Source organism: Pituophis catenifer, unplaced genomic scaffold, assembly GCF_029215685.1.
Source record: "Pituophis catenifer annectens isolate HBS135680 unplaced genomic scaffold, rPitCat1.0.hap2 SCAF_3, whole genome shotgun sequence".
Taxonomy (NCBI): domain Eukaryota; kingdom Metazoa; phylum Chordata; class Lepidosauria; order Squamata; family Colubridae; genus Pituophis; species Pituophis catenifer.
This window is the reverse complement of record NW_027256883.1, coordinates 46968663-46974662: the sequence shown is the minus strand read 5'-3', so window position 1 is coordinate 46974662 and position 6000 is coordinate 46968663. Positions and strand designations below refer to the sequence as shown.

The 6000-nt window shown below is 35.7% G+C and overlaps 1 long non-coding RNA gene across 1 annotated transcript in view; it reads left to right on the top strand.

Annotated features, from left to right (window-relative positions):
• The first annotated feature begins 354 nt into the window (after nucleotides 1-354).
• The window catches only part of LOC139314739 (uncharacterized), a 42628-nt gene continuing 36982 nt past the window's right edge, over nucleotides 355-6000 (top strand). The window contains exon 1 of the long non-coding RNA XR_011600213.1: nucleotides 355-443. This is a non-coding gene — a long non-coding RNA (uncharacterized lncRNA). The remainder of the gene's footprint in view (nucleotides 444-6000) is intronic.

Below are 6000 nucleotides of genomic sequence, written 5' to 3'. Positions count from 1 at the left end.
TTCATTTAGTATTCCTGCTTCTTTACTTCAGAAGCCTGAGATGAATGGAGACCTTGTACATGAAAACATAGCCTCATTTCTTTTGGCCATAGTCAGTATGTCAAAGTAATTGCTACATAATTTATAACTCTACAGACTTCCGGCTGACATCGTGGCAATATCAGATGCAGAAAGTGTCTCCGCGTTCCCTCTGCTGAGTTCTCCCTGTTTGTGGGCTCTGAGAGGAGCCAAAGCTACCCTGTAGGGGCGGCAAAGTAAAGAAGGGATGCCCTGAGAGGTCGCAGGAGAGATTGCAACTCTCCTGCTGAATCCCAGCCTTTTTTCTCTCTATGTCACGGCAAGGAGAAGAGGCAGCCTAAAGATGGCTGCCACGAAGCTGGGACAGCCAAGAAACATCTAAGAACTGTACTGGAGCAGAGTTGGTGAACAGTGTCTGGAACTAGGTGAGAAGAATCCTTTTTATCTAAAACTCAACCCAAAAAGAATATCCAGGAAAAGAGAGGCTCACTGCTATTGTTAAAAGCAGCAATTTAACAGCAATTATTCGAGAATAATTTCAAAATTGAATGAAAAAGAATCAAAGGGAGAAAGGCAAAACCCTTTAAAAATACAGAAAATTGGATCTTTAAATTGGACAGGCATGTTTTGGTTAGGTATTTTAAAACGCCGGAACTATTTATTTAAAAAACTAATATCATTATATTTTGGATTGTTACCATTAAAATTAGATTAAACTGGTTAATATTGAAATTTGACCTAAGAGTGCCACCTGCTGACACAAGGAAGGCATAACACAGTCCAAAATCTTGAAGTATCTGGCTATTGGAGATTTAAATGTGAGAATAAGAAAGAAACTATTATTAAAGTGACCCCTACAACACAATACTGAATTTATAGAGGGACCTATGAAGGTTCTGGAAAAATTCTTGGGTCTATCCAGAAGAACAGGTCAATCATCTTTGGAATATAAAGATTCAGGAATATTGAAATTTTTAGGAAGTGACTTTAGGTTTGAATATATGATTTTTGGATTATTGGACAAAAGAGGGACGAAATAAAACTAAACTAGATGCTTCATCAGCAAGAAAAGAGTGGAATTTGGGGAGAAACAGAATCATTATTTCAAAACATTAAGAATAATTTAACAAGAAGCTACAAGGAGATTATGAATAAAATGCAGAGCATAGATGGAGACCTGGAAAACATGATACAAAGGACAAGGAGTGACCAAAATGCCCAGGAAGAGGAGGAGCCAATTGAAAGAGTAGGTGAAAAAACAGAACAGAAAAAACAACAAATAAAACAAGATGACAAGAAGGAGATAACTGCAAAAACAACAATGACTGATGAAATAAGCCGAGGTGTATTGTAAGGGAATTAATAAAAGAAGTTTTTTAATTCCCTTACTTAATTCCTGGAGTTGCAGGAATTTTTTGGAAGAGAGATAGGGGCAAGAGTAGACATTTTGAAAATTAGACAATGGAATAGGGCAGAGAAGGGAGAAATGTTTAAAATGATTGGTCAAGATAGAGACAAAGATCCAAGAGAGGAATATGGAAGGCATAAGAAAAGAACAGTTAAAGCTTTAAAGCGGACAAGAGGCGATGGATAGAAAGGGAATATTTTTAAATATAATAGTGGCATAATTAAAAGTTAGAAAAGGGATGCAAACTAGAGAGAGGGGGTTTAATAGAATACATATTTTTATATAATAAGGTGAAGTAATAACAAGAGGGGAAATCAGATTTTGAATGATGGTATTATCAAGTATACTTGAATAATATGGTGTTTGGCATAAAAATAATATTGAAATATTGAATAATTAAATGATGGAAGATTATAACTTAACATAAATATGTGTATTATTATTAGAACCATATAGGCTTGCTAAATGTAATAAATATGATTAATAATATTTTATTTATAGTAAAAGGAATGATACTCAGAATATGGTGATTGGCATAAAAATAACATATTGAAATATTGAATAATTAAATAATGAAAGATTATAACTTAACATAAATATGTATACTATTACCAGAATTATATAAGCTTATCAAATGTAGTAAATATTATAAATATTATTTTATTTGTACTAAAATGTAAGACACTCAGGTGCCATACTGTTCACGCATTGATATGTTTGTAAAAAATAAATAAAAAATAAAAAACTTGGGAAGAAAAAGAATTTATAAATCTATTGATCTCCCATATAAAGAAAAAATCTTAGGAAATAGTTGGGGTCACAAAATTATTGCACTCTAAAAAGTTCCTTTGATGACCAGTGTCCTATAGTTCAGACTGAAAACTTTTGTTGTTTCTACAAAAACTTCCTGCAAGGGTCAGCATGTGTTTTGTATCTGGAAGATCTCTGTTTTAATTCTAGACAATCCATGAAGAGCTAAAAGAAATTCTCAGAAATCCTGGAGGTCAGTTGCTAGTCAGTGTCAATATTACTGTAATAGATAGATGAGTGGTAGAAGCATCTTCTGATATTCCTGAGTGGAGAAAGTAAAAACATTTGTAGATAAAAGAAGACAGCACTCCAATAACATCCTAAATTTAATTTCAGTTAGAATTTTGTTATGCTCAAAGCAGTCAATCCTTACATTCCTCTTCATTTCTGTTGGCCTAGATCCAGTGGTGGGATTCAATTTTTTTACTACTGGTTCTGTGGGTATGGCTTGGTGGGAATGGCAGGGGAAGGATACTGTAAAATCTTCATTCCCACTCCACTCCAAGGGAAGGTTACTGCAAAATCCCCATTTCCTCCCAATCAGCTGGGACTCGGGAGTCAGAGAATAGATGGGGGCAGGGCCAGTCAGAGGTGGTATTTACCAGTTCTCCGAACTACTCAAAATTTCCGTTACCAGTTCTCCAGAACTGGTCAGAACCTGCTGAAATCCACCTCTGCCTAGATCACTACCTGGTCTACCTTTATGTTTGTTTCTTGAAATAAAAAAATTGCTGAACAGATCTTGCAAGTCTAATTTTTGGAGACCTATAGCTGTCTCTCATTTCTACCATCCCTCAGTTCCCAATATATGCAATTGAATCTCTGCAGGATGAAGGGAAGTATAGAAAAGAAAAAAAAAAGGGGGGGGGATTTTTCCACTCTCCCATAACCCTGTCAAGAAAATCTCAAATATTCTAATTCAAAACTACCTTTGTTTAATTAAATGTTTGTTTGATTGATTGTGCTCAGTTTAAATTATTTATATTTATTACATATTTTCTCAAACCCTATACTGTTTATTGATATGGATTAACATGCTGTGAGTATGTGTGATAAGTTGACATCAGCTAGAAAGCCTGGACTTAACAAGAAAAGTTAAGCAGTAAATACGAAAGGAATATATTGTGATTTGGTGTTTAGAAATGAATGACCAAGGATCGACTTGCAAAGAAAAATGAGAGGGCGGAAGAAATAGCAAATCATAGTTATGTTAAGTTGATGAGATGCTAGAAAGGAGACCTGTGTGAAGTTTAAAGAATAAAAGGCAATGTAGGAAAAAGAGTTCAAATTTTGTGGAAGCAAGATGGTTGGTATGAGAGAAAGAGATAGAGAGAGAGGGTTTTTTTTATATTGCGGCAAATTAGTTGTACTGTATTTCCTTTCCTTTTCTCATGTCTTTATTTAGTTTATGATTTCTTATTCCCTTTCTGTGCTTTGCATGACACTCATCTATTTTAACCTCTCCCAAGCTTTAGGGAATTGAATAATCCCGCTGTTCCTAACGGATGCTATTCCTAATGGTTTTGAAAGAAATCAAAACCAGGGAGATTCAATCAAGACAATTTTTAAAACAATAACTCAATCTAGCAATCTAAGAAGCCAAAATTTGTACAAAAGCATTGAATCAAAAGCTGATAAAGCAGCAGGAAGAGAAAGTAAGAGAGAAAGAGAAGAGAAAAAGCTGCCCAGGATCAGCTCATTTTTTTGAAATCACAAATTAGGTGATTAGGAATACAATAAAGCACAATATTCACAGAATGTTTGTAGTAGAATATTTTTCTACAGACCAAATGGACATAAAAACACATCCAGACTACTGTTAACTAAAAGTGCATTCAATTGTTGAAGAGGTCAGGATAGCTGCCAACAGCAATTCTCAGGCCTCCCTGGATTCTCAGATATTTCACATGGAGGCCATTTTAGCAACTCTCAATGCTGAATATTGATTTAAACTGTTTCATTATTTTAAATGTACCCCACTGATCCAATTCAAAGGAGGGCAGGTAAAATCTGCTTTTTGTCTGTTAACAATTTTTGTGTGTGCAAGCACTAAGGACTTCATGTGTAAGCAGAGCTGGTATACAAGTCAAATAAGACTGTCTCTGTTCTTAAACTTTGGACTAAACTATCAATAGAAAAGAATATGTGAGGCTCAGGATTGAATTTTGGAGCCCTTAGTGCTATCTGAGCTTGGAAGTTTGGACCAAATCTATTGCTCAGCACATTTGCTTTATTGTAACCAGGGACCAAGGAAATGGCTGAGTGACTGGTAGAACTGCTTGGTTTTGTGACTCATGAAGCCTCAAATGCCCATTTCTGGAGCTGCATGATTCCAGAGCTTTGGTGCTACCAAAATATACAGACACAGAATATAGATGGGAATGTCCAAAGATAGTAATGTCCCACTTATTTTGGCTGTTTTTAACCTGGCCTTTAGAGGTCCCAGCAAGTGCTCAGATGGATCTGGTAGACATTTTATCTTATTTATAACCTTGCAAAATACGGCTATATACAGTAAAGTGTTGAATATGAAGAATGGAACAGACTACCTGAATATGATATGACACACGAGTTTGCAAAGATATAGTCAGTTCTTTGTAGCTGATAACAGAAGTTGACAATAGATGAGATAGCCAACATTCTCAGAGAGAGTATTTTTTTTAATAGGAAAAGAGAGTCTGTTGCTTTGTTGGCAATGGTGAGGAAAGAATTGGAGATTTCTGGGAAGAAGAATGGAAAGGGGCTCATTCCTTGTTTGGCGAACCAAACTGGATTCTAGGCAGTGATACAGGTATGTTGGTTCCAAGAGGTTTTGGTGGTTCCAAGTAGGTGAAGAACTAGGTGAAGAGGATCACCTGAATAAAGAAAAGGAACAATGAGGAAAAGACTTTGGTAGGAAGCTAAGGAAGAACAAGAAAGAGACCACTTCTTGTCAGCCCAAGAAAGAGAATGCCAGTGAGTAGTAATTAACACCCTTTTAGGTTAACTTTATATAACAGCAATGCACTTATTTAAAAATGTTTGGCAAGCTACTAATATATTAAGCTTCTAGCTTTTATTCTAATGTTTCTTGAAAGAAAAATGAATGAAAAAAAATGTAATTTGACATATGTAATTGCTGTTAAGGGAGTGCAGCTTAGTTGGATGGTTTGCTATGAATGTACAGACAGCAATATGAGTGTATGCCTGAGTGTAATGCTATTATGTAATGTTATTATGGAAGGGGTGCAATGGCTCAGTTAAAATGTTGAGCTTGTCAGTTGAAAAGCTGAACACCTGGGTTCGAGAACTAAGTGCTGTGAGATGTGATGAGCTCCTATTACTTGTCCCAGCTCCTGTCCACCTAGCAGTTTGAAAGCATGCAGATGAAAGTAGATAAATAGGTACCACTTTTGGTATGAAGGTAACAGTGTTCTGTGCACCTCAGCTTATAAACATGCTGGCCACATCACCACGGAAATGTCTTCAGACAACACTAGCACCCTTGGCTAAGAAATGAAGTTAAGCACCATCCCCTAGAGTCTGACACAACTGGACAGGGGAAACTCTAACCTAACCCTAATCTTTTACCTTAATGCTACTAGAGTCCTTTTTGGGCTTTTTGTACATATAAGTTGGTAGCTGGTTTGATATATAACATCTGAAAAACTTTTGAAAACTATTTTCAGTCAAAACTGTAAGGCCAAGACCATAATTATGGAATCTACAACTATATTTTAATTGTACAAGAAAAAGGTATATATGTCTAATACGCTGTCCACACC